Below are 14,440 nucleotides of genomic sequence, written 5' to 3' on the forward strand. Positions count from 1 at the left end.
AGTAACCTTTAGGCAATATAGAATGAGAAAACCCTTGGCAAAAAAGTATAGTAACTTGCTTCAAATCCAGTTTGGTTAATAAGATTTTCTTTGCCATGATAGTATGCAACTATAAAGGTTGGATTGGCCATGTCAGAAACTATAATGATACAGAAAATGATAGGTTAAAGATCTTTTCAACTACTTTTGAAATTAGAGTTTTGTACCCATTCATGGAGTCTACGGCACTCTAAGAACTTAACACGGGGACATTTTCCTAACTGAAGCAAAACCTGTGCTAATATCACCAAGGTCCGAAACATAGGGAATTAACTGCAGCCTATTGAAAACATCAGGACCAGTTAATGCTGGTTAAGATCCTTGAAGTGTCAGAAAGCCAAACAGAAGCAGAGTCTTCAGAAAACAACCAACTGAATTATCAAGGGAAAAAAAAAAGAAAAAAAGACACCCCTAAGTAACACCCCATACCAAAAATACATATATTTTAACAAGTTTGACCAGCGAACAATACATGGTGCCAAATTTGACTTTTTTTATGGATAAGATTTTTGGTTTGACTGATGTACCATTGTGTAGAGCTCTTTGATATGAGTTCATAGACTGGTGGCATACCAAATTCTGAGTTACGGATAAAAAGTTATAGTTTTGAGAAGTTTTTAGTATAAGTTTTATATTAGTGTTCAAACCAATCACCAATTTTCGTATGTTAGTGATCCAAGACTTTATATAAATGTGGGAAAGCATGCCCAGCAGGAAACAAGTTCTAAAATACCCATTTTGTCACCCAAACCCAAGAAATTTCTCTCCAGAGCCACAGACCCGAACTGGGTCCTTTTGAACTCATTTTTCGCCTAACCGGGTCATCGTCGTTTTGTCCAATTCCGGCCACCCTCCTTATACACGCACCTGACACCCTTATTACCCACCTTGAGATGACCTCATCGGCCAAATTTCAGGCCAAACCACCATCAAATGCACCGGGATCGGCCTTCGAAGCCGGCTACAGCCGTTTGACGTTTTCCAGCCATTTGGCCCTTTTTCGGCCATTTCAAGCCAACCTATAGACCTTTCCCACCATTTTTGGGCCCTCTAAACTCATTTCTGTGGTCCATTTACCAATATTCCTCACCGTTTGAGAGATACCTCAACTTGGACTTTGATCGAAGCTTCAACCAAGTTTTCCGGCCACCGGAGGAACTATTGGACCAAGGTGAGCATACTGATGAGTTCCTTGTCTCTTGGACTTTTCGTCAATATAAAGTTTGTGAATTTTAGAGGTCATTTGATAATTTTTTCAGTTTTGGGTGAATTAGTTAATTTTTGGACAAATTCAGGCTGTGTTTAGACAAAATTGGTTAAATTGGATAAAATTGGAGTTGGATTAGAGAAATTAGATATTATTAGAACCCATTAGAAGGTTCAATTTTAAAAAATTAGCTTCCGGATGAAAAGCCCCAATTTTGAGTAGTAGGTCCTAAGGGCACGCGGTATAATTGGACCTCCCGGTGTTTAATTTATATAATTTTATAGTAGTATAAATCAATTTGAGACATTTGGATCATACAAGTTTCTTTGGTTTAGTTATTGGAGCCTAAAAAATATTTTATTATATTATAGACACTCGTGTTGAGTTTGGAGGCAGTCCTACAAGGGAGTAGGAGTGAGTATCTGCAGTACTGTGAGTGATTATTATTTTTAAAATATTTTGGGTATATGTAATATATATATATATATATATATATGTGGTTTAGATATTTTATTTATATACCAGTTGTTTAAAATGTTTGTTTTATACATATTTAATTATTTGCTATTACTGATATGTATTATAATTTTATGTGGACTTTAATAAGATTTTTAATGGTTTCTAACTTTGATGAGTTCATAGTAAACTCGTGAATTATGTTAAATTAAATATTCTAGTAGTTGAATTGAGATTTTAAATCATTTCGGAAATTGTTTGATTTGAGAAAGCAGATTGTAAACTTTATAATGTTAAGCATGTTCGAGTATTTCAGAATTTTATATGCTTAAAAATTGGTTTATGGTGGATATATTTCACTGTGGTATTTCTGGTTTTCGTATGAAATGATGATTTGAAAATTTTGAAAATAAACGGTGAATTTAAATATTAAATTGTGATTTATGATACAATATTGTTTGAGAAATATATATATGATTTTACAATAATGTTTTAAGGATACTGTATTGGTTATTTTTAAATTGATGTACCATGTAATGCCAATATCTTGGATCAGTATTATATTATATTATATTATATTATAGCGCGTTGGGTTTTTGCCACGATATCGTGAGGTTGGGTTAGGCTCACAGGATATTATTGCCATGGACCGTGGGGTCAGATTTATTTGACGGTTTATTATTATTGCCACGGTACCATGAGATTGGGCTCAGCCCACAGGATATTATTGCCATGGACTGTGAGATTGGGTTTATCCCACTGGTTATTATTGCCACGGTATCGTGAGGTTGGGCTCGGCTCACAAGATATTATTGTCACGGACCGTGAGGTTGGGTATGTTCTGATGGTTTATTGTTTCCATGATACCTTTCGGATATTGAGGGTCGTGAGGTGGAAGTATCCCACGATTTACAGTTTGGTACATCAAATGGTATATGTATACGTTCTAAGTACATTGTTGATTTTCAAATATTATGATTATTACTGAATTTTCATAAATATTTTGTGGAACTGCATTCATTATATATTATGATCAATATTTATATTTAGATCAAGGAATTTATAATATTGTATTGATTGTTCATTTTACACTTTTGAACATCGATTTTATGATATTAATTTGGGGTATAAGTTTGGGTTTTGTGAAATGATTTTTAAACGGGAAACTTTTCAAACGAGTGGAACGAGAGGTCTTGAGGGAAAGATTTTTACGAAAATAAATTATTATTTTTCTATTATATTATGACACTCATTGAGATTCTTTATCTCACGTTTTATTTGTTTTAAATTCGTTCCCCTAGGTCCAGGCAGTTAGTAGCAGTCTACCTTGTGCATCGTTTATCACTTGTTCTTCCACGACAGCAGCAGTATTTATCAGTTCTCTATCTTATCCTTACATTTTTGTACTCGTTTATTTCTTATTTGTACATCTAAACTTTGTTAACACTCTTAAAATGCTCTGATCAATGTTACGGAGTCCATATTACTTATGTGTGTAGTTATGGCCTATGGTACTATAGGTCGGTTGTGGACTTGTGCTGTTGTGGATTTATTTTATATTTATATATTGAGGTATTATTGATATCGCTTGTGTTCGTTGTCCACGTTTTAAGGTGAGGTTCCATTGGATATTCTCTAAGGATTGTCCAGGGGGACTTCACTAGGCGGGACCATTTGGGAAGTCCTGAGACGGTTTCCGGGCTGGGTCCTGTCACCTAGCTTTGAGAAATTCCCATTTTAAGTGCTTTATCTAGGGAATCATAACCACCCATAACATGACTTGATTCAATGGCTTCCCTGCACCTCTTGTAATCAGGATACCTTAACTCCTGCTCAAATTTACATTACTAAAATAAAAATATGTATTGAGAAAATAAGGATGAAAATTATAATCTAACAAGTACTTGGAAAACAAGTTTGGCATATGACATTAGTAAAACTAATTCTGTGCATTTTACACAAGGAAGTCTAAAGTCTTCTCTAGATGCCAAGTAATTCCATCATTGAGGAAAAATTCGATGTATTTTGAAAACAATAAAAATCAAGATTTAACATGCAGGGCATGAACATACTGAACTTTTGCCTTGCACTATGTAAAATAAAGGATAACTCATTCTTGTATTGCGAGAGTTTATGGTTTCTAACCATCACAGAATAGAAGTTAGCCATCTATATGACAATCTACTTAGACCAAGTAAATAGGACTAAAAGAACCAATAAGGTCATATTTGAAAAGTTATCCAATAAGAGATTCATTTAATGGTAAGTAATTTTTGTACCTGCAAGGCTAATCAATCTTATAGAGTAGGACTAAGCAACTAATTCTTTTAAAACATTTAATGCAACATATATTCATAAAAATCTGATCCTAGTTCAATTTTCAATTTTTAAGGAAGGACAAGAAGAAAAACATGCACTTGTATTGGACTGGAAAAGGGTCCCGGGGCAATCTACCTCATTTTAATTGGGCTTCTAATGTAGGCAAAAAAATTGTAACTCCTGGTAAAAAGTTTTCTAAAGAAAGATTTTGGTCATATAAGTAGAAGTTTCCACACTCTTTTTTATTGTTTTAAATGAGAATGTTAGACGATCAAACATCAATTTTATTTTTCCTTTTTTGGCTGGCATGGTTTCATGTATATCATTGAATCAGAGTCAAAATTGAAGATGACGAGGGACTATCTCCCCACAGATATTTCAGTGATTACTTTGGCTTCAATAGTATTTGCTTTGCTGCTTTTATTGCTTTGGCTTAGGAAATGGGCTGGTTTAGAAGAGAAGAGCTTCATGGTCAGATATATTGTAATAATTTTCTGTATCGATATGAGCAGGTCCAATGGCATTTGCAGAGAAGATGGTATTGGCAGTGTTTTCGGTGCGTTTCCAAAATACCCTCAATGTTTCATTAACACTGCCTCTCTAGGCTGTTTTTTTCTTCCATATAACATGACAAAATTTGTGCAGGTGCTAATAGTTCTATGGATGACAAGAAGCATAATAGATGATCTTCCTGGTTGGGCTGCACTCTTCAATGGGCAACTAGGTGATGGAACTGTCAGTTTAAGTTTCTCTACTTTCAAGAAAATCCCAAATGCCATCCACACATAATAATCCCTTATCGAATTCAAATTGATTTTTATTTTTTATTTTCTAACTCTGAAATTTGAGAATAGGTGATGATGGGAACCTTGTTATTCATAATTCCAAACAAGAAGCAAAATGGTGAGAAGTTGATGGGCTGGAATAAATGCAGGAAACTACCTTGGGACATCATATTGATCTTAGGGCTGGCTTTTCCATAGTTGATGGTGTCTGGACTAGCGGCCTGACAGATATATTGTCGAAAGCCTTGGATTTTTTGGAGGAAGCTCCATATTTAGCCATTGCCCCTGTTGTTTGTCTTATTTGGGGGACTATCACTGAGTTCTCAAACAATGCCACTACAACCCTTGTGATTCCTTTGTTGGTTCAGATTGCACATAGTATGCATGTCCACCCACTTTTGCATATGGTTCCTGGAGTACTTGGTGCACAGTTTTCATTCTTGCTCCCAATAGGAACATCTTCAAATGTTGTTAGGTTTTTAGCTGGCCATATTGATATCAAAGATATAATCAAGACTAGTAGCCCATTTAAGATTACTGGAACTGCTGCACTGTCCCTTTGAGTGCCTACACTTGGTAATTAATTACTAATCCATCCCTTAATCTTTTGTTCACCTGTTTCATTTATCTTAATAGCTTAGAAAATTTGTAGGCATTATACTGTATGTATGTCATTAGTAACTGAGTTTTGCTTTTACAGGAGCTTATGTATTCGGGATGATACGAATCTCGGACGACCTGCTCCTAAAGCCGTATTATATTAGCCTGGATCTAATTATGTTCAAGTTTTAATGGCCACTTTGACTCCTAATTAACCTGTGATTAGAAACTTTGATATATAATGAAGATGCCAAAAGGTGATGGAAGGCCTATTGATAAGTCAAACTAAAACACTCATTCAATAATTGTGTTTTAGGTGTTCAAAGAGAACAAAGAGAATTCAATCTCACAAATAATTTTCTGTATGAATAAAGTGCTGAATGTTATTGATAAAACAAGCCATTAAATAGGCTAAAAAGTTACAAAAGAAAACCCTGATTAACTAGGTAAAACCGGCCACCAAAAGAAAAGGAAACAAGTTGGCCGAATGTTACACTAATTTCCTAAACTAATTTGTTTTAATTAATTCTTTTATTTTGAATAAGGAATTAATTAATTTACAATGAAAAATTATAAAATAATAACTTTCCTAAGTTGATTTTTCCAGTCAATAAATAAATAACAATGAAACGAAAAGTCAAATGCAAATTAGTTAACGAGTTGACTAATTTGACAACTAAGCTGACTTATGCCTGATGTCCGAGCTAACTTGTATTTGTCTGATGTCCAAGCTAACTTATGTCTGCTTGATGTCAAGCTAACTTATGTTTGCCTGATGTTCGAACTAAGTTATGTCTGATGTTCGAAGTCCAAAGTCCGATGTATGGGTGTCCGATGTATAATGTCTGATGATAAATGTCCGATGTATGGGTGTCTGATGTAAAATGTCCGATGTATGATGTCTGGTAACAGTTACCAGGGTCCATACCAACCTCCACAACTTGGATGATTAAACAGGCCTTGTATTTTTAGGTATGGACAAGCCCTTTTGAGAATGAATTACTTTTTGGATAAAGGCAGCAAGGTTGTCCTTAAACCTCTTAGCTTGAGCCCTAGTGATCGGCTCGGTCTTTATCCGTATCGGATCAATACCCCAGCGGATTATTGGTTGTGTGAGCTCGGGCAGATTTGCATCATTCCCCTCCTCTTGAAAATGATTTGCCGTCAAATCAAAGTCATCACCTGCAGTAAAAGGAGACAAATGAGCAGCGTTAAATGTAGCACTAAGATTATACTCACCCGACAAATCAAGTTTGTTAGCATTGTCATTTATCCGCTCTAAACTTGAAAAAGGTCCATCTCCTTTCGGCATCAATTTTGATTTCTGCTATTCGGGAAACCTCTCCTTTCTTAGGTGCAACCAAACCCAATCTCTAGATTCAAACACAACTTTTTTTGGGCCTTGATTAGCATTCCTTGCATATTGCTAGGTCCTTCTCTCAATATTTGCCTTAGTCTTTTCATGAATTCGCTTCACAAAATCAGCTTTTTGTTTCCCATCTAGATTAGCATGTTCACTTAAAGGTAAAGGTGTTAGATCTAATGGAGTCAAAGGATTAAAACCATAAACAATTTCAAAAGGAGTAAATTTAGTTGCTGAATGCAAAGACCTATTATAAGCAAATTCAACATGTGGCAAACAATCCTCCCAAGTTCTCAAATTTCGACTAATTAATGCTCTCAACAATGTAGACAAAGTTCTATTTACTACTTTGGTTTGTCCATCAGTTTGTGGATGACAAGTAGTTGAAATTAAAAGCTTAGTACATAAATTAGCCCATAAATTTTTCCAAAAATAACTTAAGAACTTAGCATCCCTATCCGAAATAATAGTCCTAGGCATTCCATGTAACCTCACAATTTCTTTGAAAAATAAATTAGCAACATTAGATGCATCATCAGTTTTATTACATGCAATAAAATATGCCATCTTAGAAAATCTATCCACAACAAAAAAAAAAAATGAATCTTTACTTGTCCTTGACCTAGGCAAACCAAGAATAAAATCCATAGACAAATCTACCCAAGGATGTGAAGGAATCAACAAAGGTTGGTACAATCCGTGCGGCTTCAATGTGGACTTAGTCTTTTGGCATTTCAAGCACCTTTCACATATTTTATCAACATCTCTCTTCATGTTAGGCCAATAAAAATGTTCTTGTAGTAAGGATAAAGTTTTAAAAACACCAAAATATCCCATTAAACTACCCCTATGACCTTCCCGAACCAACAATTCCCTAACGCTACAATTAGGCACACAAAGTTTGTTTTCGTTAAACAAATACCCCTCAAATATGTAAATTTATTAAATCCATGTTTCAAATAGGTTCTAAATATTTCTCCAAAGTCACTATTATGCTCATAAAGTTCCTTTAATTGTTCAAAACCAAGCAATCTAGCATCTAAGGTAGAAAAGAGAACATACCTTTGGGATAATACATCGGCAACCACATTTTCCTTACCTTTTTTGTAGTGGATCACATATGGAAAGATCTTAATAAATTCAATCCACTTGCCATGCCTTTGGTTGAGCATTCCTTGGCCTTTAATTTGCTTCAAATATTCATGACCTGTATGAATTAGAAATTCTTTTGGCATGAGGTAATGCTGCCACGTTTCCAAAGCCTTCACCAAAGCATACATCTTCTTATCATATGTCGGGTAGTTTAGTACAACTCCATTTAATTTCTCACTAAAGTAGGCTATGGGCCTTCTTTCTTGCATTAATACAACTCCAATACCTACAATCGAAGCATCACATTCAATTTCAAAAGTATTAGAAAAATTTGGCAAAACTAATAAAAGTGCATTACATAATTTTTCTTTCCACAAATTAAAAGATTTTTCTTGTATTTCTCCCCATTTAAATCCAACATTCTTCTTTACAACTTCATTCAAAGGTGCCGCGATGGTGCTAAAGTCCTTGATAAATCTTCAATAAAAACTTACCAAACCATGAAAGCTCCTCACTTGAGTGATAGAGGTTGGTGTCGGCCACTCCTTGATTGCTTGAACTTTAGATTGATCAACTTTGATTCCTATAGGACTTACTACAAATCCTAGGAAAACAAGCTCATCTTTGCAAAAATCACACTTTTTCATGTTAACAAACAACCTTTCTTCCCTATGGATATTTAAAACCTGCCTAAGATGATTTACATGTTCATCTAAGTTTCGGCTATACACTAAAATGTTATCAAAGTACACAACCAAAAATTTACCAATAAATGTACGCATAACATGATTCATAAGCCTCATAAAAGTACTAGGTGCATTAGTTAAACCAAAAGGCATGACTAACCATTCATATAGCCCATATTTAGTCTTAAATGCGGTCTTCCACTCATCACCTTCTTCCATCCTAATTTGATGGTATCCACTCCTAAGTTCAATTTTAGTAAACATACAAGCACCATGCAATTCATCAAGAATATCATCTAATCTAGGAATTGGATTTCTATATTTAATGGTGATATTATTTTTAGCCCTACAATCAACACACATTCTCCAAGAAGCATCTTTTTTAGGCACTAATAAAACAGGAATAGCACATGGACTTATACTCTCAAGAATATAACCTTTATCAAGTAACTCACTTACCTGTTTTTGTAGCTTCTTTGTTTCTTTAGGATTGCTTCTATATGCAGGTCGATTTGGTATGGAAGCCCCTAGAACAAAGTCAATTTGATGTTCAATCCCTTTAATTGGTGGTAATCCCTTTGGTATTTCATCCGAAAAGACATTTTCAAAATCTTGCAAAAGAGAAAGAATTGAACTTGGCAATTCAAGTTCTTCAAGGTTAGCTTGATCATTAAAATAATTATCTTTATAAATCATGACCAGCAATGGTTTTTTACTCAAAATAGCTTTATTACATCTCCAAAACTCAAATAAAAATTTTTATTCTTTCTTTCTTTCCTTTCTTTTCCTCTCTCTCTCTCTCTTTGCCACCATACAATTTCCCTCACTCTCGGCTTTTCTCACAGTCTCAGGTTTCTCTCCCCTTCTCACATCACTTTTGGTTTCTCGTGGTTTTTCCACTCAAGTTAGGTCTTAGAACACTTACCTGGTTGGTATTGCACGGCTTGGACTCCTTGGATGGGTGTTGTTGCCATGGGGGCCATGCTAGCTCTCTCCTTGAGTTGTTCGACCACCCTCATTTGTTGTATTTGTATTTGATCTTTGTACACCTCTTTAGGAGTTAATGCCTCTAGCTTGACCATCTTACCTTTAAATCTAAAAATAATACTATTCTCTCTACCATAATGAATAGCATCTCCATAAAATTCCCAAGGCCTACTAAGTAAAATATGTCCCGCATGTAGAGGCACAACATCACACAAAACCACATCCACATATTTATCAATGCTGAATTTTATTTTGGCTTGTTTATTGACTTGCATCTCACCACTATCATTAAGTCATCATAACCTATATGGTTCTGGATGTTTAATTGTTGTCAAGCCTAATTTATCGACCACAAGATTACTAATTACATTAGTACAACTTCCACTATCAACAATCATGCTACAAATCTTACCTTGGATCTCACATCAGGTGTGGAAAATGTTCTCTCTTTGAATCTCATCCTCATCTTTATATGCAGCCAGTACTCTCCTATAAACCAAGCTTAATTCAGCATGGGAAGCATTCAAAGTTTTGGCCTCACCTTCAAGCTTTTCGTTATCCTCTTGCTCGGTTTCATCACCACTTCCCTCACTTTCCGACTCTAGCTCACCATTACCTTTCTATTCGGGCATTGGCTAGCGATGTGACCTCAACCCTGGCATTTAAAACAAATAATTTCTCTTGATTTTGAAGGTTCAGGATCATATTTTACCTCATTTTTATGTGCTTGGACAGATTCGGCTTTAAGCTCCTTTCTTGGCCAATTGGTGCTTTCTTCTTCCACTTTCGGCTTTGGCTTGTTTTCATAGGTTGGATTGTTTCGTCAGCCACTTGGAATTGATCTTCTGCTGTTGGAAACTCCTCCAAACCATGAGCCTACACCCCTCCTCTTGAATTGATGCTCCAATTTAATAGCCGCATGCAACATCTCCTCCAATTCCATATATTGTTGCAATTCTAGTTGGTTGGCTATCTCATGATTCAAACCACCTAAAAATCTTGCCATGGTTGCTTCTCTATCTTCATTCATACTCAACCTCATCATAAGCATCTCCATCACCTTGTAATAATCCTCCACGGACCTAATTCCTTGAGATAAAAATTGAAGTCTTTGATGCAGCAACCTATGATAGTGTGATGGTATGAATCGCTTCCTCATGGCTCCTTTCATTTGTCGCCATGTAGTGATCAAGTCATCACCAACTCTCTTTTGGGGTTTTGCTCATTGGTCCACCATTGGAGTTCATAATGACTAAACTCCATTGCTGCCAACTTCACCTTCTTGGCCTCCAAATAATTATGACAATAAAAAAACATCTCCATTCTTTCCTCCCATTCCAAATATACTTCTGGATCACTTTTTCCCATGAAAGATGGAATGTTTACCTTGATATTCCCTAGATCATCATCTTCATTCCTTGCTGGTCTCCCATGGATTAGCCTTTCTTGAGGTTTAAAAGTTTCATCAAACCCCTGATCCAAGTCATCTCCAAAGTTAATTCCCCCGAATTCCTCTCTTGGTCGCCCTTGGCCTCCTCGACCTCAACTTCATCCTCCATGAGCATCTAACCTTATATTTGGCACTCCTTGGGATGTTTCTAACCTGTCCATCCTTTGATTTAAATGGTCAAATTGAGTATTCATCCACTATAGTTGCTCCAAGATAGCAATCATGTCCGTTTACTCGCCACTTTCCGAAGCTTGGGAATCGCCATGGAATCTTACGGACTCTTCTTCATTAATTCTTAAGGCCTCACCAAATTCACTCCCTCACGTGTTTCACTCAAACAAGGTATCGACACTAGTGTTTTCACACTAGTTTCGGCTTTTACCCTCTTTTAAGCTCACACACTCTTGCCTTTTTCACTCAATGAATTACCTCAAAGTTCTAATTAAAACACCCACTAAATAGCAATTATATCACAAGTATCTTCTAATTAAACTTATCAACAAAACAGTAGCAAAAGTAAGCAATATCGAATGAATTAACAAATCCTAGTTTTCGGCTTTTCTAGGCAAAATAAGGCAAAACAATGAGAAAATTTTGGAATTTTTAAGAACTGGACCAAATGGTAAGAGATTAAGGATTCAAGAATAAAATTTAGGAAAAAGAATTTCAAACTCAAACAAGAATCAAATCGAACAAAAATATAGGATAGTGTTGGTTGTTTTTCTTGTAATTCAAGTTTTGTATCAAATCCTTTAACTAATTTTAATCCAATAATTTAAGCACCCAAAATTCCAAATATCCAGCAGCAAAAATAATTCTCCAGAAACTCCAAATATGTAACAAATAGTCAACAATGCAGCATTTCAAAGAAATTTCCAGCAAACACCAAATTCAACAAACCGACTTTTTTTTTATTCGGCTTTTTGCTTCATTTTTTTTTCATTCAAAGAACATAAAACAACTGCAGTAGCAAGGATCAACACCAAATAATCACCAAACCCGCGACCTCCAACAAAATACAAAAATGCATTTTTTTTTTTATATATATATATATCTGTTTGGCTTTTCTTCTGCTTTTTTTTTTTTTTTTTGAATATATGAATGCAAATATCTAAGACTAAAATAGAAAAGAAAAAAAAAAACCAAAATTAACAAGAACAATGATGAAAAACAACCAACAAACTAGGAAACAAAAAATATGGTAAAACTAGGAAACCTAATTCAACTAGGAATGATTTTTTTTTTTTTAAAAGATGCAGAAAGTGTATGATGATAGAAGCAACCTTAAACTAATGCTAAAATTATAGATTAACACAAAAACAAATAAATCAAATAAAGATAGATCCAACCTGAACAAAATTCAGCTCTGATACCAAATGATACGAATCTAGGATGACCTACTCCTAAACCTGTATTATATTAGCCTGGATCTAATTATGTTCAAGTTCTAATGGTCACCTTGACCCCTAACCAACCCGTGATTAGAAACCTTGATATATAATGAAGACGCCACAATAGGTGATGGAAGGCCTATTGATAAGTCAAACTAAAACACTCATTCACTAATAGTGTTTTAGGTGTTCAAAGAGAACAAAGAGAATTCAATCTCACAAATAATTTTCTGTATGAATAAAGTGCTAAATGTTATTGATAAAACAAGCCATTAAATAGGATAAAAAGTTACAAAATAGAACCCTAATTAACTAGGTAAAACCGGCCACCAAAAGAAAAGGAAACAAGTTGGCCAAATTTTACACTAATTTCCTAAACTAATTTGTATTAATTAATTCCTTTATTTTGAATAAGGAATTAATTAATTTGCAATGAAAAATAGTAAAATAATAACTTTCTTAAGTTAATTTGTCCAGCCAATAAATAAATAAAAACAAAACAAAAAGTCAAACGCAATTAGGTAACGAGTTGACTAATTTGACAACTAAGCTAACTTATGTATAATGTTCGAGTTAACTTGTGATGTCTAAGTAAACTTATGTCTGTGTAATGTCCGAGCTAACTTATGTCTGCCTGATGTCCAAACTAAGTTATGTCTGATGTCCGAAGTTCGAAGTCCGATGTATGGGTGTCCGATATATGATGTCTGATGACAGATGTCCAATGTATGGGTGTCCAATGTAAAATGTCCGATGTATGATGTCTGGTGACAGCTACCAGGGTCCATATCAACCTCCACCACTTGGATGCTTAAAACAGGCCTTGTATCTTGAAGTATGGACAAGCCTTTTTGAGAATGAATTACTCTCTGGATAAAGGCAGCAAAGTTGTCCTTAAACCTCTTAGCTTGAGCCCGAGTGATCGGCTTGGTCTTCATCGGTATCGGATTAGTACCCCAGTGGGTTATCGGTTGTGCGAACTCGGACAGATTCGCATCACGAGACAAACGAACCAGTCGAGTAACTGGCAAATGCTTGCACATTATATGCATAGTATTGGTCATATCAAGATACGACAAAGAACTATTTATAAGATCAGCAACAGTTTGATTGTTCTCTATTAGTGCAGATAAACAATCCTAATCTCATGTACATATCTTATTATCATAGCTGTATCCTTATCTCATGTAAATATCTTATTTACTTAGTTATCGGGTTGTTAGTTCAAAGTCATCAGTCATCAGTCCTCATCCATCATTAACTTTGCTGTATATATAAGCTTGCTGTACACATCTGACAGTAGCGGTTTTATAATAATACAAAATATATTAAATATTTTCATGGTATCAGAGCCTCAAAAGACTCATGTCATGGCCTTGACAAAGATCACCTCCAAAATTCCTCCACTCGGCTAAGTTTCATTGCCAAACTACAACTTCCCTTTTAAACTTGAAAAATGGCAAGTACTTGTTGTGGAAATCCCATATGCTACCTGTAGTAATCGGAAGCAACTTTGAAGGCTTTGTGAAAGGAGAAATTCAAGAACCACCAAAGACCATGCAGCTCAACAACATTGGTGATCAATCCGGACTACCAACTGTGGCCGAGGTTGGATTCAGCCTTGCTTGTCTGGATGATGTCCTCCATCTCATGAGAGGTGCTTACACAAATTGTCAAACATGATACCACTTTCCAATTATGGAATTCTTTGGAAAAACTTTTTAGGACTCATTCTAGAGCAAGAATGATGCAACTTAGATTGCAAATGCAATCAACTAAAAAAGGGTCAGTCACAATGAGTGCTTATTTTTCAAAAATGAAGGAGACCACAGACAACCTTACACTAGCTGGTTATCATGTTACAAATGATGATTTTATTCTACATTTGTTGCAAGGATTACCAATAGAGTATGATCCCATCATAGCAAACGTTAACTCACAGCGGGACCCTCTTACAATTGAGGAAATTCAATCCTTGCTTCTTAGATAAGAGATTCGACTTCAGCAAACTGCAACTGAAATTACACCATCAACTCATATAGTTGACAAAGGCAAGCAAAAAGAA

At 35.2% G+C, this 14,440-nt stretch overlaps 1 pseudogene; it reads left to right on the plus strand.

Moving 5' to 3' along the window:
* The first annotated feature begins 4,461 nt into the window (after positions 1-4,461).
* LOC132804088 (tonoplast dicarboxylate transporter-like) lies at positions 4,462-14,365 on the plus strand (annotated as a pseudogene).
* Positions 14,366-14,440: the final 75 nt, after the last annotated feature.

The sequence above is a fragment of the Ziziphus jujuba genome, chromosome 1 (genome assembly GCF_031755915.1).
Source record: "Ziziphus jujuba cultivar Dongzao chromosome 1, ASM3175591v1".
In the NCBI taxonomy this organism is placed as follows: domain Eukaryota; kingdom Viridiplantae; phylum Streptophyta; class Magnoliopsida; order Rosales; family Rhamnaceae; genus Ziziphus; species Ziziphus jujuba.